Source organism: Phoca vitulina, unplaced genomic scaffold (assembly GCF_004348235.1).
Source record: "Phoca vitulina isolate PV1807 unplaced genomic scaffold, GSC_HSeal_1.0 scaffold49, whole genome shotgun sequence".
Taxonomy (NCBI): domain Eukaryota; kingdom Metazoa; phylum Chordata; class Mammalia; order Carnivora; family Phocidae; genus Phoca; species Phoca vitulina.
The window spans coordinates 8490418-8515307 of NW_022589752.1; the positions used below are offsets into that span (position 1 = coordinate 8490418).

Below are 24890 nucleotides of genomic sequence, written 5' to 3' on the forward strand. Positions count from 1 at the left end.
GTACAGTAGTATCAGTGAGTCCAGAAATATCCTTCTCCCCTTTTTGTTTTTACAGTGACCAAGTTGAGAACACTGAGATTGGCATCCACAATGCAACCCCGAACAGATTTGTGCCTTTCTTTCTCTATTCTCCTTGGTCTGTAGCAGGAATGCCCCTTACTCAGCAGCAGTGGACATGGCCATGGGTCAAGACATCCTGTTTCATGGGGAAGCCTTGTTTGTCATCGCCACCAGTGATGTGGACCACATAACCCTTCCAATTCTTCACCCAGAGCATCAGCAGCAACTTCTGTGGCCATATGCTTCTCATAAAAGGTATGAAGTTGCATTCAATGTCCACTTCAATAAGTTTCTGGCAGCCAGTAGCTTCATCCTAAAGCAGCCTACCACCTCTGAGGTGCCACAAAAAAAGAGGACATTGACAGTTTTAAAGAGTACTGGTCAGGTATTTTATAGAAAGTCCCTCAAATGAGATTTGTCTGATTTTTTCTAAGGATTAGGCTGGGGTTTTGGGCTTGGGGGAAGATCACAGAGGTAAAGTGCCATTTTTATCACATCATATCAAGCTATGTACTATCAACATGACTTTTCACTGTTGATGTTCACCTTGATCACCTGGCTGAGCTAGTGTTTGTCAGGTTTCTCCACTGTAAAGTTCCTCTTTTTCTCCCCTTTTCCATACTATAATTTTTAAAAGGAAATCACTACAGCCAGCCCACACTTAAAAAAGTAGAGCTGGGGTAGAGTATCTACATAAATTATTTGGAATTCTTCTGCAAGGAAGATTTGATTCTCTTCCCCCATTTACTATGTTATTTAACAATTTATTTACATCATTATGAACTTATGGATATTTTGTATTTTGGGTCATAATCCAATATACTTTTATTTTTTTGCTCAAATCATTCCACTTTTAACAGCTGGGAACTCTTTCATTTGGCTCTTGTGCCCCTTTGACATACCCCTATCTATGTATTGTTTTTGTATTTAGCACTTCCTTACTTTCCAGCACTATAAGATGCTCTAGGTTCATCTTACATATTTCCTGCCCCATTTCTAGAATCAACCATTTCTCCAAGGATCCCTCAATCCTTTAACTGGAGAATGGTTTTAGAAATGAAGATCTGAGTGCCAGGTGTGCTCATTTCTACTGGGGTGTCATTGTTTCTAGGGGCCCTCAGAGGTTAGCCTATTTTTACTTTCTACCTAAACATTCAGAAATAAAGTAAGGTTGCTAATATTAGTTTATAAATAAATTTTTAAACCTCTTTATAACAATATTTTGTGAAGTATTTGTTCCTTCTAAAAAAATATTTTCAGTAGTTGCCTCATATTATGACTTTGCCTTTCCCCTCCACTCTACTAGCCTACCTCTACATATTCCTCAATTCTCAACCTAGAAGGGCAATGGGAGATACAGTTTTCAGGATTTTTGTTGAGATCTTTGGAGAATAGATGACAAGTATATTTTTAGATATTTAGTATCTGCTGATTTTATAAGTTCTGTGTACAAATGTAGTTGCAAAATAGGTTCAACTGTCAAACACAAAAAACTTTACCCTACACTGCCCACATGTGGAAAGACTGCATGTATCTCATCCATCCCAGAAGGAGGAGACAAGAACTAAGTACATATTTCTGTGAAATTCTTGTATTTCTCAGAATTTTTTATTTTGGATGGTTTGAAATCTTTCAAATACTAAAAATTTATATGTTTTATTAATAGGAGATTATTTTAAAGAAAAAAATATTTCTTATCCCTAGGAAGTCTCTTTTCACTGTTTTTCCAGAACACTCAAAGTAAATATTACTTGGGCAGTTATTCACTTTACCTCATTTTCTTGCCTACACTGTACCTTCATTATGCAATTTCTCACAAACTCTATGATTCAAGTTGTCTCAACTAAAGAGCTTTATAAAAGGCCTTAGAGTAGTTTCCACTCCCATATCTTTTTTTTTTTAAGATTTTATTTATTTATTTGACAGAGAGAGCAAGCACAAGTAGGAAGAGCAGCAGGCAGAGGGAGAGGGAGAAGCAGGCTCCCCACGGAGCAGAGAGCCAGATGTGGGGCTCCATCCCAGGACTCTGGAATCATGTCCTGAGCTGAAGGCAGATGCTTAACCCACTGAGCCACACAGGTGCCCCTCCCATATGTTATTTTTTTAAAAAAGCTTTCCCATTACATTCCAAATATCTTTACAAAGAGATTTATCAACTTGACAAATTTCATGTTACCTTACTTTACTTTTGGCTAAATTCACAATTTTCACAGAGCACTCTATGCAATCCCTCTTTTCACAATTAGTAATTCTATGCATTTTACATGGTCACTTTGAGACTATAAAATGTATTGTATAACTCTGTTTATACAGAGAATTGTCATGTTTGTTTATTTAGATGTAAACTATAAATTTCTTAAGTGGGAATTCAAAATTAAATAAAAAGCTAATAAAATTAAAGAATTATTTAAAATTTGGGAGGTTTGAGAATTATTTCAGGGTAATGTAAGAACAATGAGGCTTTACTTTTTAGAGATATATACTGAAATATTTTAAATAAAATCATATGACATCTGGGATTTGCTTAAAAAATAGTATGGGGGTAGGGGGTAGAACAATGAATTGATAATTTTTGAAGCTGGGTAATGGGTATATGAAGATTCACTGTACTACTCTATCTACTTCTGTATGTGTTCAAAATTCTCCATATAAAAAGTTTTAAAGCCACTAATGCCAAAAGAGGTTATTAATGGTAAGTTTAGTAAGTGCAAGCATAGCTTCAGAGGACAGAAAGTAAATGTTTCAATAACAAAAGAGGTTATTAATGATAAGTTTAGTAAGTGTAAGCATAGCTTCAGAGGACAGAAAGTGAATGTTTCGATGTGTCTCTCTAAAAGATAATGACTCACTCCCCTCCTTTTATAAGACAACCACAATACCATTATGATACCTAAAAAATAATTTCCTAATATCAAAGATTCAACCATTATTCAAATTACCAATTTATCTCATAAATGTCATTATTTACTTTAACAGTTTGTATGAGGACCCAACTATAATCCATATATTGTGATTTGTTGATATATCTTTTTTTTTTTTAAAGATTTTATTTATTCATTTGAGACACAGAGATACAGAGAGAGAGAGAGCATGAGCAGTGGGAGAGGCAGAGGGAGAGGAAGAAGCCAGACTCCCTGCTGAGTCAGGAGCCCGATGTGGGGCTCGATCCCAGGACCCCGGGATCATGACCTGAGCCGAAGGCAGATGCTTAACCATCTGAGCCACCCAGGCGCCCCTTGTTGATATATCTTTAATATCTCTTTCAATCTTAGGGCTTCCCCTCCATGTCTCTTTTTCCCCACCTTGGGGTTTCTTTGTTGAAGAACCTGATAGAGTTTCCCACAGTTTGGATTCTGCTGATTGCATCCCCATACTATGGTTTAACATGCTCTGTCTTCTAACTGGTAATATAGACTTGCACTGTTCAATAAAGTGGCCACTAAAGTGTCTATTTAAATTTAAATTTTAATTACTTAAAAAGAAATAAAATTTAAAATTCAGTTCTCAGCTGCATACCACACACTTCTAGCAGCTATCATATTGGACAGGGGAGTACAGACATTTTCATGATTACAGAAAGTTCTATTGGATAGCACTGATCTAGAGACTTGATCAAATTCAGGTTTAATTTTGTTTGCCAAGACTACGTTATGGGTGTGGCTGTATACTTCTATGAGAAAGCATATAATGTCTAGCATTCTATTTCATTACCCAGGAGTTCATTTGTATAGGAAGATCAGATAAATGTTTAATTCTTTTCCTATATGTCAATGACTTTCAAGTTTAAATCTTTTTAATTTATTTATTTAAAAGATTTTATTTATTTATTTTGACAGAGAGAGACAGCGAGAGAGGGAACACAAGCAGGGGGAGTGGGAGAGGGAGAAGCAGGCTTCCTGCCGAGCAGGGAGCCCGATGTGGGGCTCGATCCCAGGACCCTGGGATCATGACCTGAGCCGAAGGCAGACGCTTAACGACTGAGCCACCCAGGTGCCCAAGTTTAAATCTTTAAAAAAATTCTTTATATGATTTTATATATTTGAAAGAGAGAGAAAGAGAAAGAGCACAAGCGGAGGGGCAGAGGGAGAAGCAGACTCCCCGCTGAGCAGGAAGCCTGACCCAGGGCTTGATCCCAGGACCCTAGGATCATGACCTGAGCCAAAGGCAGACACTTAGCCAACTGAGCCACCCAGGCGCCCCAACTTTCAAATTTAAAAATCTAAACACCATTTTCAGCTCTCATTCTACTTGGGCTTTCTATAGCATGTGACACTTGACTCTCCTTGCTCCCTGTGTTCTGTGACACCAATCTAAGTTCTTTCAGTTCAATCAATATTGCAAGAGTCTTTCTGGACAAATATATTCTGAGATGGTTACTGTGTAGGTCCACAAACTAATGTAAGTAAAGGGTATTGTCTCACTTGAAGGAGGTGGACACTGCCATTATCAATCAGCTTGGGAAAAAACACCTCATGACGTGGTAAGAAACCATGAAAGATCAAACTTAGACTGATATGAAGAAGCTCTTCTCTCTCATTCCCTTGAGCCTAGACTACAAGCAGTCCAGATGTGCCTAACAACTCTCCTCACTGTTGGGGAAAAAAGAAATTTCTGTCGTGTAGAAGCAGATCTTTACCTCAGCAAGGAGGCAACCCCCTACCTGGGAAAGAACGTAACTCTGTAAAGGGCCCTAAAGGGTAAACTGATTCTATGAGCAATGAGAGCAGTCACACAGATATTTTCCTAAACTGGTTATGTCACTTTCCATTTATGATTTTCTTCTATCATCTTTACTAAGTATTTTGTGAAGTCTTACAGTTTTCAGCTGTAAGAAATGAGAGACCAGTGCAGTAAAGAGAAAGCTGTACTCCACAAGACCAGCATAGTAGTAGCAGCAATCACTGCTGAGATCCCAAAAAAGATTTGGGATTGGAAAGTTCAGTTGCTCATATCCAAGTTGGTATTCTCTCTTCTCTACCAATTCCTATGGACTGTGCAGTTATTAAGGGAACTTACCTCCATGGGTTTCTCTTCTGCTGCTCCCCATTATTTTGTGTTCCACTGGGTTCTATCTTTGCTCATTTTTTCTTCCTCTCCATACTATTCTCCACAGCTCATACTATTACCTATATTAATGACTTCCAAATATGTATCCCTAATCTAATCATCCAGGACAACATTTTCAAGTGCCTATGGGAAATCTTTACCACAAGCTGTTAAAACTCAATGTATTCTAACTTGAACTCCTTATATGTCTCCCAGACTCTCTTCTTGCTCTATTCCTTCTGTCAATTAATGATAACAAGACTTGGGGCACCTGAGTGGCTCAGTCAGTTGGGCGTCTGATTTCAGCTTGGGTCATGATCTCAGGGTCCTGGGATCACGCCCTGCGTCGGGCTCCCTGCTCATCGGGGAGTCTACGTCTCCCTCTCCCTCTACCCACCTCCCAACTCATGCACGCTCTCTCTTTCTCAAATAAATAAAATCTTTAAAAAAAATGATACCAGGACTCACCAAAGTCAAAACCTGGGATTGACTCTTCCTTCTCTCTAAAAAAGGCTGCAGAAAATAAAACGGAATGAAAGAAATTCCTTTCAGCATACAAAGTGTCTTCTGTAATAAAGAGGGTTCAATATCCTTATAACATGGAGAATCTTAGCTGTTCTGTTTCTGGAGCATAAATATAGAATCTAAATATTTAGTTTATAAAATATAAACTAAGCAATATGTGACCTTCAGTTAACTACTTAGTCTGTTTTCTGGAAAGGAAAATGGCAATGATGAGTGAAGTTATATTATAAAAACAGTAACTAACATAAAGGTCCTTTTCTTTTTTCTTTTTTTTTTAAGATTTTATTTATTTATTTGAGAGGGAGAGAGGCAGAGGGAGAGGGAGAAGCAGGCTTCCCGCGGAGCAGGTAGCCCGACGCAGGGCTCGATCCCAGAACCCTGGGATCATGACCTGAGCCGAAGGCAGACGCTTAACGACTGAGCCGCCACCCACACGCCCCTCTAATCATGAATCTTAACTATTATTTTGATGTCTCTGAGTAGCCAGGGATATGGACATCTTGGGAATGACATGTTTACTTTCTTCCCACTTTTAAGTAAATGGCAGTAAAATTGGTCTAATTCTTGGACTCACAAGAGTTCTTACAGACCAAAGTGGGAATCACTTCCAAAGCCCTACCTAGTAACTTCTCTAGCTTAATGAGTAATAACCACTGACCCTGTGGCTCACGCCAGACAGCTGATTGATCATCCTTGACTCCTCTTTCCCTCTTATTCCCCACATCTAATCAAATACTTCATCCCACTGATGTAACCTATTTTTCTTAAATCTATCTAACTCTCCCCACCCCCCACATCTAATCAAATACTTCATCCCACTGATGTAACCTATTTTTCTTAAATCTATCTAACTCTCCCCACCCCCTTGCCACTGCTGTAGTCTGATCCAATTTCACCTCTCATCTGAATTATTACACGTCATCACTGTTTTAACTGCCCCCAAACTTACTTCCCACCAACTCTTACTCCATAATGCTGCCAAGAAATCTTTCTTTTTTTTTTTTTTTTTTTTTTATTTTTTAAAGATTTTATTTATTCATTTGAGACACAGAGATACAGAGAGAGAGAGAGAGAGAGCATGAGCAGTGGGAGAGGCAGAGGGAGAGGAAGAAGCAGACTCCCCGCTGAGTCAGGAGCCCGATGTGGGACTTGATCCCAGGACCCTGGGATCATGACCTGAGCCGAAGGCAGACACTTAACCATCTGAGCCACCCAGGCGCCCCCCAAGAAATCTTTCTAAATACAAAAGTGATGTTGCTCTCCTTCAAAATTTTTCAACAGTGCTTCATCATCCTAAGGATAAATCTCAAATTCCTTAACATAGCTTCAAAATTTTTCACAACCTGACTGCTTATGTCTTAACCCTTCCCACAGCATTTTCTACATCCTTTGTATTCTGTACTCCAGCCATGCAGAAAGTACTAGCTGCTCACCATATGTACAGTATCCTCTCAAATTAGCCAACTTTTACTTATGCTGTTCTGCCACAAATATTTCCTCCAGTATTGCTCCCACCAACCCACCCCCGCATCCTACCAATTCTTGGCCACCCTTCAGTTCTCAGTTTATAGGCATTTCTTCTGGAAAAGCCTTTAGGTCTATGAGGATAAGAGTTGTATCCTGTTCACTACTGAATCCCCAGGGCCTACACAGTGCCTAGTATGATACAAATTCAAGGACTATTTGCTAAGTAAATGAATAATTAAGAATATGGGCTAGCTGAATGAACATGGGATTGCTTTTGACTTTGTGTGAAGATTTTTATCTTGTTTGCACAAATTCTAGAATAATAGTTTTATGGTAGTATAAAGGTCATTTAGTAAGAATTTAAGATTTGTCATTATAATTGTACTGAAATTATAAATTAAAATTATCATTACTGGAAGATGGTGGAGCAAGAGGACCCTAAGCTCACCTCATCCCACAGATACAACTAGATAACACTAATATCAGCGTAAATAAACCAGAAAATGACCTGAAGACTGCATAACAGACTCCATAACTAAATGCAGAGAAGAGGCCACATTGAAGAAGGTAGGTAGGGTGGAAACACAGTCAGCTGGGAGCTAAAGGGACCTGCACGGCTATTCATGGTAGGGAGGGAGCTGAGGGCATGGAGAGGGGAGAAAAACAGACCCTCACATAGGGGATCCTGTATGGGGAAAATAAATCCCATAGGGATTTGAAAACCAGAGGGGCTGAATTTTGAGTTCTTACAACCAGTGGGACTTAAAACCTGGAATTTTAAAAATTAGCACATTCAGCTCTGGGAGAGCCTGGAGGGTGAAAGGATACTGAGTCCCCGCCTTAAAGACACAGCACAACAAACAGCCCTTGGGGATACAGCATAGAAACAGCAGTTTGAAAAATCCCTGAGGCATACAGGGGAAGAGTAGTTTACTCATCTCAGAGGTGTCCTGGAGGGGTAGAGATCCTTGGAAGACTCCTCCAGGAACAGAGGAGCTGGAAGGTGCGATTTCCTGCCCACACTCCCCAGTATAAACATATGGCCACCTGCAGGAACCAGCTCAGTGCCACTTACTGCCTAACTTGCTTACACCAAGCACCACTACCCTCCCTTACTGCACCCTGTGGATCCTCCCCCTCTCTCCTAATATGCTCTTGGATGGAGCCCATACAGGGCAGTGCCACAGGCCTGGCAGTGTGCAAGCAGGCCAGACAGGGGCCAGCCACACTCCAAAGTGACTCCTGCCCCAGTGAGAGAAAAAGATAACCACCAACAGTCAGACTATAGCTTCAGCAGTGGACTGGGGGCAGATATCTGGTACGACTGCAGGCCCCACCCACCAACACAAGTTTCTCAGGGGACAAGACAGGGAAAGTGTCCTGCAGATGGTGTGCTATTGCCATCTCTGGCAAATGTCTGGTCTGACTCAACTCAAGCCCATGGCAGCCGCAGACTTGCCCACTAACAGCACAGGGACCAAACACTGCCTACAACCGGCAGAGAGCCACTGCAGACAACTGGACTGAAGGAAAAAGTGGCTCAGCCACAATACCAGCGCTCACACAACACACACAGGAGACACTCCTTAAGCACCAGGTTCTGGTAAACAGGGGATACTGCAATGCAGGGCTACAGGACCTCTTCTTCATAAGGCCACTACTTTCAAGAGCAGAGGGCACAGCTGACTTTCCTAACACACAGAAAGAGACACAAAGAGGTAGAAAAAATGAAGACATAGAGGAATATATCCCAAATGAAAGAACACGACAAAATCACAGCAAGAGACCTAAGCAAACAGAAATACATAATATAACTGATAGAGAATTTAAAGTAATGATCATAAAGATACTCCCTGGACTTGAGAAAAGAGGAGAGGACATAGTGAGACCCTTAAAAAAGAGATAAAGGAGAACCAAGCAGAAATGAAGAAAATAATAAATGAAATTAAAAATACACTAGATGGAATAAATAGCAGGCTAGAAGAAACAGAAGAATGGATCAGTGACCTGGAGGACAGAGTAATGGAAAGTAATCAAGCTGAGCAGGTGAGAGAGAGAAAAAAATTATGCAAAGTAAGAACAGACTTAGGCAACTCAGTGACTCCATCAAGCATAACTACATTTACATTACAGGTATCCTAGAAGGAGAAGAGACAGAAAAAGGGGCAGAAAATTTATGTAAAGAAATAATAGCTGAAAACTTACTGAATCTGGGGAAGAAAACAGAAATCCCGATCCAGACGGTACAGAGATCCCCCAACAAAATCAACTCTAGCAGGTCCACACTGAGACACATAGAAATTAAAATGGCAAAAAGTAGTGATAGAGAATTTTTAAAGCAACAAGAAAAAAGAAAGCAATTACATACAAGGGAAACCCCATAAGGTTATCAGCTGGTTTTTCAGCAGAAACTTCGCAGGCCAGAAGATAGTGGCATGATACAAAGTGCTATAAGGGAAAAATCTGTAGCCAAGAGTACTCTATCCAGGAAGGCCATCATTCAAAATAGAAGGAGAGATAAATGAATTTCCCAAACAAAAGTTAAAGGAATTCATGACCAATAAACCAGCCCTTTAAGAAATGTTAAATAAGGGGGACTCTTTGAGTGGAAAGGTAAGACCAAAAGTAAGAGTAAAACAAGTAGGAAGGAGAAAGCAGTAAAAATAAGTACATCTGTAAAAATCAGTCAAGGGACTCACAAAATAAAGGATGTAAAATATACCTATATACCTAAAATGTGGGAGAGAAGAGTAAAGAATAGGTTCAAACTTAAGCGGCCATCAACTTACTATGGACTGCTATATGCAGAAGATGTCATATGCAAACCTAATGTGAAACATAAATCAAAGACCACCTCTAGATATGCAAAAAATAAAGAGAAAGGAATCCAAGTATATCACTAAAGAAAGCCAACTAATCATGAGAGAATAGATAAGGGAAGAAAGGAACAGGGAAGAACTACAAAATCAACCATAAAACAAGTAACAAAATGGCAATAAATATATACCTATCAATAACTACTTTGAACACAATGCACTAAATGCTCCAACCAAAGACACAGAGTGACAGAGTGGATAAAAAAACAAGAGCGATCTATACGCTGCCTACAAGAAACTCATCTCAGACCTAAAGATACATGGGGATTGAAAGTGAATGGATGGAGAAGCATTTATCATGCAAATGGAAGTGAAAAGAAAGCTGGGTAGCAATACTTACTTTGGACAAAACAGACTTTAAAACAAAAACTGTAGGGCGCCTGGGTGGCTCAGTCGGTTAAGCGACTGCCTTCAGCTCAGGTCGTGATCCTGGAGTCCCGGGATCGAGTCCCGCATCGGGCTCCCTGCTCAGCCGGGGAGTCTGCTTCTCCCTCTGACCCTCCTCCCTCTCGTGCTCTCTGTCTCTCACTCTCTCTCTCAAATAAATAAATAAAATCTTTAAAAAAAAAAAAAAAAAAAAAAAAAAAAAACAAAAACTGTAGCAAAGAAGGACACTATACAATCATAAACAGAACAATCCAACAAGAAGATACAATAATTGTAAATATTTATGCCCTAACATGGGAACACCCAAATACATAAAGCAGTTAATAACAAACATAAAGGAAGTAATAGAGAGTAATATAATAATAGTAGGGGACTTTAACATCCTACTTACATCAATGGACAGATCAACCAAACAGAAAATCAACAAGGAAACAATGGCTTTGAATGACACACTGGACCAGATGGATTTAACATATATATTCAGAACATTCCATCCTAAAACAACAGAATACACATTCTTTTCAGGTGCACATGGAGCTTTCTCCACAAGAGATCACATATTAGACAAAACAAAATCTCAATAAATTCAAAAAGACTGAAGTCATACCATGCATCTTTTCTGACTACAATGCTATGAAACCAGAAATCAACCACAAGAACAACTCTGGACAGAGCACAAATACATGGAGGTTAAATAACATGCTACTAAACAATAAACGTGTTAACTAGGAAGTCAAAGGAGAAATAAAAAATTACATAGAGATAAATGAAAATGAAAACACAACAGTCCAAAATCTTTGGGATGCAGCAAAAGCTGTTCTTTTTTTTTTTTTTTTTTAAAGATTTCATTTATTTATTTGACAGAGAGAGACACAGCGAGAGAGGGAACACAAGCAGGGGGAATGGGAGAGGGAGAAGCAGGCTTCCCGCGGAGCAGGGAGCCCGATGTGGGGCTCAATCCCAGGACCCTGGGATCATGACGTGAGCCGAAGGCAGACGCCCAACGACTGAGCCACCCAGGCGCCCCAGCAAAAGCTGTTCTAAGAGAGAAGTTTATAGCAATATAGGCTTATCTCAAGAAAGAAAAATCTTAAATAAACAACGTAACCTTACATCTAAAGGAGTTAGGTAAAAGAAGAACAAACAAAATGCAAAACCAGTAGAAGTAAGGAAATAAAGATCAGAGCAGGGAAAAAAAAAAAGAAATAGAAACTTAAAAAAACAATAGAACAGATCAATGAAACCAGGAGCTGGTTGTTTGAAAAGATCAACAAAATTGATAAACCTTTAGCCAGACCCATCAAAAAAGAGAGAGAGAAAGAGAGGGCTAAAAGTCAAAAATGAAAGAGGGGTAATAACAACAAACACCACAGAAATACAAATAATTATAAAAGAATATTATGAAAAACTACATGCCAACAAATTGGACAACTCAGAAGAAATGGGTAAATTCTTAGAAACATATAACCGACCAAAACTGAAGCAGGAAGAAATCGAAAATTTGAACAGACCCATTACCAGCAATGAAACTGAATCAGTAATCAAAAAAGTCCCAACAAAAATGTCCAGGACCAAATGGCTTTACAGGCAAATTCTACCAAACATTTAAAGAATGTTCTTCTCAAACTTTTCAAACTATTCCAAAAAAACAAAAGAGGAAGGAAAACTTCCAAATTCAATCTATGAGGCCAGCATTATCCCAATACCAAAATTAGATAAAGACACTATAAAAAAAGAGAACTATAGGCCAGTATCTCTGATGAACACAGATGCAAAAATCCTCAATATAGTATTAGCAAACTGAATCCAACATACATTTAAAAAAATGATTCACCACGATCAAGTGGAATTTATTCTCAAGATGCAGGAGTGGTTCAGTATGCACAAATCAATCAATGTGATACATGGCATCAATAAGAGAAAGATAAAAACCGTATGTTCATTTCAATAGATGCAGAAAAAGCATATGACAAAGTACAACATCCACTCATGATAAAAACCCTCAACAAGATAGGTTTAGAAGGAATATACCTCCACACAATAAAGTCCATATGTGAAAAACCCACAGCTAACATCATATTCAATGGTGAAAACTGAGAGCTTTTCCGCTAAGGTCAGGAACAAGACAAGGATGTCCACTTTCACCACTTTTATTCAAGTCTTAGCTATAGCAATCAGACAAGAAAAAGGAATAAAAGGCATCCAAATTGTTAAGGAAGAAGTAAAACTTTCACTGTTTGCAGATGATATGATACTATATACAGAAAACTCAAAAGACTCCACCAAAAAACTACTAGAACTGATAAATGAATTTAGTAAGGTTGCAGGATACAAAACCAATTTACAGAAATCCACTGCATTTCTATATGCTAATAATGAAGCAGCAGAAAGAGAAATTAAGAAAATAATCCCACTTATAATTGCACCAAAAATAATAAAATACCTAGGAATAAACTTAACCGAGGAGGTGAAAGACCTGTAATCTGAAAAGTATAAAACTTTGATGAAAGAAAGAGAAGATGACACAAACAGATAGAAAGATATGCTCATGGACTGGAAGAACAAATATTGTTAAAATGTCCGTATTAATTAAAGCAATCTACTGATTTAATGTAATCCCTATCAAAATACCAATAGCATTTCTCAGAGAACTAGAACAAATAATCCTGAGATTTGTATGGAACCACAAAATCCAGATTTAAAGTTATACTACAAAGCTGTAGTAATTAAAACGGTATGGTACCAGCATAAAAATAGACACACAGATCAACAGAACAGGACAGAAAGCCCAAAAACAAAGCCATGATTATTTGGTCTATTAATCTTTGACAAAGGAAGCAAAAATATGCAATGGGAAAAGAAGACTGTCTTTTCAACAAATGGTGTAGGGAAAACTGGACAGCCACATGCCAAAGAACGAAACTGCACCACTTTCTTACACCAAACATAAAAATTAACTCAGAATGGATGAAGGACCTAAATGTGAGGCCTGAAACCATAAAAATCCTAGAACAGAGCACAGGCAGTAATTTCTCTGACATCATCCATAACAACATTTTTCTAGAAATGTCTCCTGAGGTAAGGGAAACAAAAGCAAAAATAAACTATTGGGATTAGAGCAAAATAAAAAGTTTCTGCACAGCAAAAGAAATAACAAAACTAGAAGACAACCTACTGAATGGGAGAAGATATTTGCAAATGATGTATCTGCTGAGGGGGTAGTATCCAAAATATATAAACTCAGCACCAACAAGTAATCCTATTAAAAAAGGATACAAGACATGAACAGACATTTCTCCAAAGACAACATATAGATGCCCAACAGACAAATGGAAAGATGCTCAGTATCACTCATCATCAGGGAAATGCAAATCAAAACTACGATGAGATACCAACCTACACCTGTCAGAATGGCTAAAATCAAAAACAAAAGAAACAACAAGTGTTGGCAAGGATGTGGAGAAAAAGGAACACTTATGCACTATTGGTAGGAATGCAAAATGGTGCAGCCACTGTGGAAAACAATATGGAGGTTCCTCAAAATATTAAAAATAGAACTACCCTATGATGCAGTGTTTGCACTACTGGGTATTTACTCAAAGAATACAAAAACACTAATTCAAAAGGATATATGCACTCCTATGTTTACTGCGGCATTATTTACAACAGCTAAATTATGGAAGCAGCCCAAGTGTCCATCAATAGATGGATAAAGAAAATGTAGTACATATATACAATAGAATATTATTCAACCATAAAAAAGAATGAAATCTTGCCATTTGTAACAACATGGATGGAGCTACAGAGTATAGTGTTAAGTGAAATGCTTCAAAGAAGACAAATACCATATGATTTCACTCATATGTGGAATTTAATAAAGAAAAACAAACAATAGGGGGGAAAAGACAAACCAAAAAAACACACTCTTAAATATATAGAACAACAACAACAAAGTAGAGAACAAAGTGATGGTTATCAGAGAAGGGGGGGTGGGTGAAAGAAGTGAAGGGGATTAAGAGTACACTTAACCATGATGAGCACTGAGTAATATAAAGAACTATTGAATCACTATACCATACACCTAAAACTAATATAACACTATATGTTAACTATACTTTTACTATTATTGTAAAAACAGGCATTTTTTAACAATATGATGTAGAAATAGCTGAGAACAGGAAAGCTGCATTATGGATTTTGTGCCCCTGCAAGACCATTCCAGATACTTACAATTTTGCAAATATACTTACATGGTAGATAAATGTTACTGCCATAAGTTTGCTAAATTATACTTCTGTGAGAGAACAGAGTAAGTTAAATTCTTTTAGGATGAGTTTTAAATGCCTTTCCATTTTGTATGAATGAATGAACAAGAACCCAACAAACTCGAACTTCAATTACATATAAATAATTAATAGACTGTGGTTTAGAAAAACTGTGTTATACAGAAATACTTTTTGCAGTAAGATTAAATTTATTTATTCACTAGGAACACAATTTTACTGGTGGTGAATAGACTGTTCAAAATTCTATACTGCCAATCAACAAATATATTCAGTTTTTGCTTAAGGTTAATCAAGCATTCTAGGAATACAAAAAAATTATTAATAATGGTTCTTCCCTCAGTGCTTATAAGGAGAAATCCCTAGGAAGGCAATAATTCAAGCTGGTGAACACAATTATATCAAAAGAGAGACTATAACAGTATATTTTATTAGAACTTAAATACATGCATTAAAGCCACTCTTTCAGAAAAGTGCTTACATTTCTTTTTTCAGGTAGATACGGGGTGTGAAAACTAGGTGTACAGACTACCCTTATTTCTTGTGCAGTATTCCTGAACTTGCTCCTTTTGGTGATAATGACTAAAATAAGTCATTTATTCACTTTAAATTCTTCTAGTGATGCACAACCTGCTTTCTGCATTAGTATATCTCACATTAAAAGAGACTAGGCCCAAGCCATGAGGAAGTTTTGTCCTGTTAACTTATTTTTTACACTTCTCCATTAATTTGTTCCTTCACTATGTATGATTTTAGTCACTTTTCAGTTCTTTGGTTGCATAAAAATATACTATTTTTGTGTTCCTTCAAGACCCTGATAAAATAAGTGACTATCATTACCATTTGTCAACTTAAGAGCTGGCTACCAATTTGTATATTATTTAAATTCTCTCCTTTTTCTCTTGTGCTGCTCAGCTTTAAGGCTATTTTTCCCTGTTTGTAATTAAAAAAATATTTTAAGGACGTCTGGGTGGCTCAGTCAGTTAAGAGTCTGCCTTTGGCTCAGGTCATGATCCCAGGGTCCTGGGATCGAGCCCTGCATCAGGCTCCCTGCTCGGCAGGGAGCCTGCTTCTCCCTCTGCCCCTCCCATTGCTCATGAGCACTCTCTCTCTCTCAAATAAATAAAATCTTAAAAAAATATTTCAATCATATAGAAAAGTAGAACAGAAATAATGAACACCTGCATATAAGTATCTTCCACCCAAATTCAACTTATGTTAACATGCTGTATTTGCTTCACAATTTTTTAAAAGAGAAAACTTTAGAGATATAATAAAAATTCTCTTTGTGCCCTTCAATGAACCCTTTAGGCTTGGAGCTCAGAACACCAGCCTGTCCTCACTCTGTCCGTCCTATATTTCAGAGCTCAGCTTAAATCCTACTTGTATAAACTATCCCACCAAAGCCACAGTGATTCCTCTTTTCTCTAAACCTCAACCACTTTATATCTAATATAGGCAGGTCTTTATTTTTTCTGTGATAGGCCTGTGAGTAGTTAACACTCTGACGACACTGCTCTGTGTCCTGATTCGGTACTGTTGTTGCTGCCCTGGTCTTGAGACATAAGGTAAAACCATCTCAGCCGAGGTGAAGGGCAGTGAGAAGTACAGCATCATGCTGAATGAGACATGCACAGTGGGAAAAAAAAGAAGGATCCCTAACTACACAAACTGCAGTTTAATAGCCTTAGTTTCACTGATGGCTGTATTCAGAGGTTGGTCTGCGAGAGAATTCATTCCCCATAGGAACATTGTTATAAGCTGGCTAAAGTGATTAAGTCTATCTCCCTAGCCCTAAAATAGGAATACTTTTAATGACCCAGGACAGGGATCTGGGAGGGTCAGAGGGAGAGCAGGACAGAGATAAGAGTCTGGAAGTTTTGATTCCACAGCTGTGGAAGGGCTGGGAGGTGAAGCACAGAGTCCTGGGAGTCTGAGGAGACTGCAGAGCATCATCACATGGAGTTCATCCTTCACAGCACCTGTCTCACTCTTTTCTCCTCTGTATTTGCCTTTTCTTTGCCTTTCCCCCTTCCTATACCTCTCCTTCTTTAACCTCCACTATTTGCTCTGCCTTGGCAGGCTCCAAGGGGGCTCTTCTTTCCTCAACTCAGCCTTGCACTGGAGGGACAAGAAGCCTGGGTTCCCAGTGGGCAGACTCTGCAATGAGAGCAGTGCAGAGATGAAAGGCAGGGAGAGAGAGGCTAGTAAACTGAAGCTTGAAAGTCAGAAACTTCTTGGGTTTGGTCTAATTATATGGTTCATCTTACCCCCCCATCTAGAAGTCCCCCTACCAAAGATGGTTCTATAAACACATACATGCGAATTAAAATATTTTAGAAAATAATACTGCATAAATGAATAATTCATAACATGCCAGACTTGAATAATCTTTAAGAGATTATGCAGTCCATCTACCCCCTCCCCCATTTAAAGGAAGCAAATCTTTCAAGCAGCTTCTAATAAAACTCTTAGTGCTGTATACTACCTTCTCTTCTCAAACATGTTTAAAATCATCTGAATTCCATATTCACTGCATCATATTTAACTAGCATAGCTATTTTTTTTTTAATCCCTTTGCCTCATGCTGTGCTAATTTAACCTCATCTTGGTAAACAAGAGAATGGTCCGCATTTGACAGGCTCTAGCTGCAACAACTGCAGCTGGCCTGTCTGCAAACCAATTTTGTTCATTCTTTATCCTGGCAGGGAGCCTTGCCCTAGAATTGTTTGGGGACTAATCAGCATTAAACCTGTGTCAGAAAGGTTACTGAAAGAAGCCCTAGAGCAAGGCAGCAGTAACAAGACTGTTCAGGAAAGGGATGAGGACAAATGCAGCAGCTGTGTAAAAGTCGATGTGAAGAGTTTTGCTCATGACAGTACAATTGGGACCCAGCTTCCTTTCCACGCTTTGGCACTTCTGTGGAAATGACTTGGAAAGAGGATACGGGGAGAAGAGAGAACTACCAAATTTGCTTTATTTCTTTCTTCCTGGGATGATGGGTGCTTGGTGGCTAGCCAGGAAATGTTCCTTACTTCAGATGGTAGCAAAAGGAAAAGAAAGAAATGAATCTTTTGCCCCTCTATAGTTGAAAACACTGCATTGCTTTTCTTTGGATATCTAGTGAGTTAAACGGTGTGGTTTTCTAAAGGATAAACCTGAGGTACAAGAAACAGGAGACATGCCTAATAAGATCTAGACTAGATACAAACAAATCTAAATCTGACTAAAAAATCTGTTAAGGAATAAATACATCAACATCAAATGATCAAATATTGGAGTATTTTTTCTACTCACTTGAAGGATTCAGTCTACACCTTTCAGAGAACCAGATTCATTTTGTACTAGAACTTAAATGAGAATGAAGTGTACTCAGTCAGCCTTTCAATCCCGTTATCTACACATACATTTTTTTAATAGGCCACTGGGCTTTCCTAAAGATTTACCACCAGCTCTGTGGGGCTGGTCAGGAGCCAAAAAAGGGCAGACCATTTTTATCTGATCACAGTATTTCTTGAACATATGGTTGCTTTTTGTCTGCTCATATAATTCTCATTAAATGGCTGGTAAGTGAGTAACTTCAAGAGATATTTTTGTAATAGCTTTACTGAGATACATTTCATATACCCTAACATTCACCCTCTTAAAGTACACAATTCAGCTTTTCTGCCCATGGACGCCAGCAAGTAAGCATCGTTAAAGTCTCCCCTCCCACCACCGGCATGTCTAAGTCAAAGTCTCCCACTCTTCATTGGAGGTTTGAGCTTTGAAACCTGATGAGAGTCTGAGGAGCCATTTTGAGCAATGGGGAATGCTCATGGACTGTGTGGTAATGAGAAATCCAAACACCAAGTGTTCCAGAGGCTTTAGGTTTGTCACATATCTCACTGTGGAGGAGGTGGATGCAGCCATGAATGCAAGGCCACACAGGGTGGATGGAAGAGTTATGGAACCAACTCTCAGGAGATTCTCAAAGACCTGGTGCTCACTTAACTGTGAAAAAGTTCTTTTGTTGCTGGCATCAAAGAAGATACTGAAGAACATTATCTAAGAGATTATTTTGAACATTAAGGGAAAATTAAAGTGATTGAAACCATGACTGATCCAGGCAGTGGCAAGTAGAGATGCCTTGCTTTTGTAAATTCTGATGACCATGACTCCATAGGTAAGACTGTCATTCAAAAATACCATTCTGTGAAGAGCCCCACTGAAGCAAGGGCTAAGGGCTTCATCCAGCCAAAGAGGTCAAAGTGGTTCTGGAAACTTTGGTGTTGGTCGTGGAGGTGGTTTTGGTGGGAATGATGACTTTGGTCATGGAGGAAACTTCAGTGGGCAAGGTGGCTTTGGTGGCAGTTGAGGTGGTGGTAGCTATGGTGGCAGTGAGGATGGTTATAATGGATTTGGTAATGATGGAAGCAATTTTGGAGGAGGTAGAAGCTATGATGATTCTGGCAATTACAACAATCAGTCTTCAAATTTTGGATCCATGAAAGGAGGAAATTTTGGAGGCAGAGCTCTGGCCCCTTGGTGGTAGAGGCCAATACTTTGCCAAACCACGAAACCAAGGTGGCTACGGCGGTTCCAGCAGCAGCAATAGCTACGGCAGTGGCAGGAGGTTTTCATGACTGCCAGGAAACAAAGCTCAACAGGAGAGGAGAGCCAGAGAAGTGACAGGGAAGCTACAGGTTACAACAGATTTGTGAACCCAGCCAAGCACATTGGGGGCAGGGCCTAGCTGCTTCAAAGCAGACATGTTTTAGATAATACTCACCTGCATGGGCAAAAAACTTGAGGACTGGATTTGTGACTAATGTTAACAGGTTATTTTAGTTTCTTTTCCGTGGAAAGTGTAAAACACTCCAATAAGGGGTTTTCATGTAGATTTTTTTTTGCACTTATGCTCTTGATTGCTAAATGTAATAATATGAACATGACACGGAAAAATGTGTCTTTTTTTAAAATGTGCTGTTTAAAGTCAGTCTACTCTGAAGCCATCTCAGTGAACTACCCCAACAGTGTGAAGTTAGAATTCCTTCAGGGGGGATGTATGGTTCCACTCGAAATTTATTTGCAACCTGCTTGGGCAGAGAAGTCTTGATGTAGATGAACTGACAATTAGTGTGCCGTGACCTAAAGTTCACCATTAAAAGGGTCACCCAAGCAAAATCAGGGAGTTTATTTGGTTATTAATATGACTGTTGGCACATCTTATGTAATATATCTAAATTGAATTATGGTATCAGATAAAATTACAGATGGGATTAAAGCTTGTGTATCATCCATTATCATGTGTAAAATAAATGATTTACTATCCTCTTGAAAAAAAAGATACACAACTCAGTGGTTTATAGTAGTCACAGAGTTGTGTATCATCACTACCACCACTAATTTTAGACATTTCATCACCCCGAAAAGAAACCCTATGCCCATTAGTAGACAGTTTTTGATAAGGCAGCCATCCCTACTTGCTAGAAGTGTTTGTTACCTTGTATAGGCATTTCTTGACCTTTGTCAACTGGAACATGGCAAAAAAAAAAAAAAAACCTTTAAGAGTATTTAGATAACACATTAAAAGTCTCAAAAAATGGTTTTCACATATACTTTTTCTCTAGTCCAGTTTATCCATGCACAACTTAGGAACTGTCTTTGAAAAAACAATTCATTTGTAGGAAGAATGAATAAACATGATCAAACTTATGGATTTCAAAATGCATTGTGACCTCACCTGCAAAAGCCAGTTTCCTAAGATACTCTTTGAGGCTCTTAATAATAAAATTAGCTATAAGGTCCTACAGAACTTTCAACCTTGTTTCCCAAATATATGAAAACAATTTTGCATTAATCACTGTTTCCAGACACCTATTACGAATTAAAATGAAGCACTTTCTAATCAAACAACAAAGAAGTTAAGCAGGTAATTGAACTGAAATGCATTTAGTCAGCAATAAAAAAAACAGAAATATAATGTGAGCCATATATATAATTTAAAATTTTTTACTAGCCACATTTTTAGAATAGTAAAAAGAAATAGGAGAAAATAACAGTAATGATATGAACCCAATGTATCCAAAATACTGCTTCAACTTGTAATCAATATACAAAAATTTTAGTGGGATACTAAGTCTTTAAAATCTGGTATTTTGCTTTTATAGCACATCTCATTTTGGAGTAGTCAAGTTTCAAGTGCTCAATAACCACATGTGGCTAAGTGGCTCCCATACTGAGCAGCATAGCCTTAGATTATTGAAAATACTTTGTTTTAATTCATCGAAAGGGATTGCCTTAGCTTAAGTACTCATCATCTCTTGCCCAGATTATTTCAGTAGACTCCTAATAGCTCTCCTTGTCAATCTAGCCTCTATACTGCTGCCAAAAAATGATCTTCTTAATATGTTAATATGATAGTCTATCATTACAATCCCCTGCATAAAATCCTTCAGTTGCTCTTTATGACTGTATAAAAATCCAAATTACTTAGCTGTAATATAAAACTTCTATTTGGCCTGACTACCTCTCCAGTTCTACTTACTACTCTTCCTCTTCTTTCCCATGTTGGCTATAGTAAATTTCATGCTGTCATAGTCTCCTTCCTGCCTTTAAATGTTTTCCCTATATTTAAGACATCCTCCCCTCAATCCTTGCACATTTAACAAACATCTGCTCCTAGTTCAGTGTTACATTCTCACTGAAACTCTCCCCATTTCCCACCAGGGAAAGTTAGAGATGTACTGCTCTAAACTCCCTCTTACAGCATCTGTCACAATGTGCACTGGAGTCAGATTTTATGAGGGTCTGGCTCTAATAGGATCCTGGAAAGCTAAAATCAGAGTCAAATTACCTTTAGAAATTTCTTAGGAAAGCATGGCCATAGTGGAAATTGAAATTTGCTATACTCTGCAGTCCTAAATGCACCTTCCTCTGGGAATTAGGGAGCTCTCCACTTCACAGAGGAGGGAAATATCAAAGAGATTATGGCTGGTATGACATTTCAAATAGTAAGGTTGCTAACATTATCCTTAGTGTGCCCATAATCATCAGCACTGCTCTTCCAACAACCTGTTTTTAAAAAATCACTGGGATACTACTATCTAAGGAGGTTATTTTTCGATTTCATCTTCTTGCTTTTATTCTATCCCATTCTAATCATTAAGATGGATGTTGGAATGATCATTTTTCTGGGTAGAGTTTTTTGTTTTTGTTTTTGTTTTTCACAGATGTCTCCTTTCTCCTCCTATTCCTCCATTCCTTTTTAGGTCAAAAAAGATGGTATTTAATTCTTGAGACTGCTGTAAGTATGTGAGGAAGACTACAGCAAAATTTTTAAAAACATCTTCCAATCTCTGATAACTTCTTACCTGATCCCAGTAAAGCATCAATGACAAAAATAACTAAATACTTTTCCATTTGTAGAGGGGAGGGAGCAGAGCTTGTAGGCACCCTGCAACTTCCACTTTACTGAGGGTGACCTTGGCCCTCAGGACAAATTATGTGTCAGTCATTCTGCAGGAGAAGTTAAGGAATGCCCAAATTCCCTACTCCCAGGGAAAGAGCTGTTCCCAGGTCTGGAATGTGTCTGTGAAACTCCCAAAGCCTTAGGGTACACAGGTGACCAATTTGGTGGATTTCCTGAGCATGCTTATCATCCCTAGAAGAAGGGGGAAGTTAACATAAAATTGATATATTCTCGCAATTTGGGAGGATTTAGAAGGCTGGCACCAGTGAGAAGATGATTGATTGCTTAGGCCATCCTGGTTCCTGACCAGACACTGGCACTTAAGTGGGAATGTGGGAGCCCCAGTGTAAGGTGGCATATCTCTTACACCATTCCACCAAAGAAACATTTCTGAGTTAATGTTTGAACATCTTATTAGTCCGTAGTGGCATAATTTTACTGTTTTTTTATTTCCCTAAAAATAAAATCTTCCTCTATTGTTAAAATTTTATTATTATAAATTTGAGAGAGAGAGAAAGAAAGAGAATGCACAAATGAGAAGGAAAGGAGGAGAGGGAGAAGAAGCAAACTCCCAGCTATGTGGGGCTCGATTCCATGACCCATGAGATCATGACTCATGAGATCACGACCTGAGCTGAAATCATCCCATCAGGTGCCCAAATGACTGAGCCACCCAGGAACCCCTTATTTTATTATTTTTTTAAGTAGGCTCCACACGCAATGTGGAGCTTGAACTCACAACCCTGAGATCAAGAGTCGCATGCTCTACCAACTGAGCCAGTCAGGTGCCCCTAAACTCTTCCTTTAAAAAGTATATGAAGAGTTGTACAACATTGTAAATGCACTAAATGCCACTAAATTATGCACTTTAAAATGGTCAATGGTTAACTTTGTTATGCAAGTTTTTACATCAATTTTTAAAAATGAAAAAGCGTATGATGAAAAAAATACTGCAGGATTACCAGAGCTATCATAAATTCCTTCAGTATGTATACGTGACACACTTGGTTCTATAATGTTGTCCAGGAATAGATCTTGAATCCTGAGACTGCTGTGATGTGCTCTGAGAGAAGAGATTATAATGTCAGAATACTTAGCTCTTAGGATGTGATTAAGCTCATTTTGTTCATCAGTAAAGCGGAATCATAACATTCTTTCTAGCATATTAAAGGAAATGAATCCTAATTAACATCTGTAATAGCTCAGTGAGCCTCCTTGCTGTCTTTTAAGTAAAAACTACTGAGCTTTTTAAATTTTTATGTTATTTTATTTTAAAGATTTTATTTATTTGACAGAGAGAGAGAGAGCACAAGTAGGCAGAGCGGCAGGCAGAAGGAGAGGGAGAAGCAGGCTCTCCGCTGAGCAGGGAGCCCGACATGGGGCTCGATCCCAGGATCCTGGGGTCATGACCTGAGCCGAAGGCAGACGCTTAAGCAACTGATCCACTCAGGCGCCCCACAGCCTTTTTTTTTAAATTGTGAAAAATTTTGAATCATGTCTTAGAAACATTGGTGGAAGAATGTATATGGTGAGGGATAAACAAATGCATGGAATAAAAAAAGAGTTGGAAGGACATTTAGCAATAAGCATAGGAATAACATAGATTATCATATTTTAAATGAAATTATCTTTCATTAGTAAATTCTAAGCATCTATTCCCCTGTGGTAAAATGTCACGAAAAAATGGCCAAGAAAAATGCCAGCCCTTGAGAGATTTCCCACAAGAATTAAAAAAAAAATTTTTTTTATTAAAAAAATTTTTAAATAAAATAAAAATGGTAAAACCACCTTAGAAAACTGTTGGGCAATTTATCTTATAAAATTAAATATATGCCCCATCCATTCACCTACAGTTCTACTAGGAAAACATATACCCACAAAACACCGTGTACAAAATAGCAGCTTTACTCATAATGCAAAAAAAAACTGGACACTGAAACTCAAATGCCCACCAACAAGCAAACAGATATACAAATTGTAGTATATTTATTCAATGTAACACAACTCAATAATAAAAAAGGATAAACTACTAGTGCATGCAATAATGTGGATGAATCTTAGTGACATTTTGTTGAGTGGAAGAAGCCAAACAGAAGATTCCCTATGAAGTTCAAGAACTAACGTATGGTCCTGTCAGCTGGAAGCCCCATCCTCTAGTAATTCATCAAAATGATCAACACAAAGGGAAACAGTAAAGGTACCTGCTGTATGTCCTCTAGCCCTTTTAGAAAACACAGAATTGTTCTTTTGGCTACATACACATGAGTCTACAAGAATGGTAATATTGTAGATATGAAGGGAACGGGCACTGTTCAAAAAGGAATGCCCCACAAATGTTGACATGGCAAAACTGGAAAAGCCCATCTCAAGAAAGCAGAGGAAGCACATGAGCAAGTAAGTTTTTTGGCAGTCAGGCAAAGAGGAAAATTATTTTTATAGTTATGTATCATAAAAGTTTGGAGTAGGGGCACCTGGATGGCTTAGTCGGTTAAGCAACCAACTCTTGATTTCAGCTAAGATCATGATCTCCTAGGGTCCTGAGATCCAGCCCCATGGCACTGGGTGTGGAACCTGCTTAAGATTCTCTCTCTCCCTCTCCCTGTGCCCCTCCCTCCCCCCCCCGCAATGCAAGCACACTCTCTCCCTCAAAAAAAAAAACAAAAAAAAAAACGGTTTGGGGTAAATGAGTAAGACATCATTAATTAAGCTTTGTTCATATAACAACAGTAAATTAACAAGGGAACTTAATAACCTTGATATTTGGACCCAAACACTTGGTTTATCAACTTTTTG

At 38.4% G+C, this 24890-nt stretch overlaps 1 protein-coding gene across 4 annotated transcripts in view; it reads right to left on the minus strand.

Moving 5' to 3' along the window:
- Positions 1-24890, minus strand: part of DENND5B (DENN domain containing 5B) — a 190003-nt gene that overhangs the window by 125074 nt on the left and 40039 nt on the right. The window contains exon 1 of one of the 4 annotated variants that reach the window (XM_032387463.1): positions 5575-5685. The exons of the other annotated variants lie outside the window; for them this stretch is intronic. The gene's annotated coding sequence lies outside the window, so the exon portion shown is untranslated. Of the gene's footprint in view, positions 1-5574; positions 5686-24890 lie in introns of those variants that run through there. 4 annotated transcript variants of the gene reach the window in all.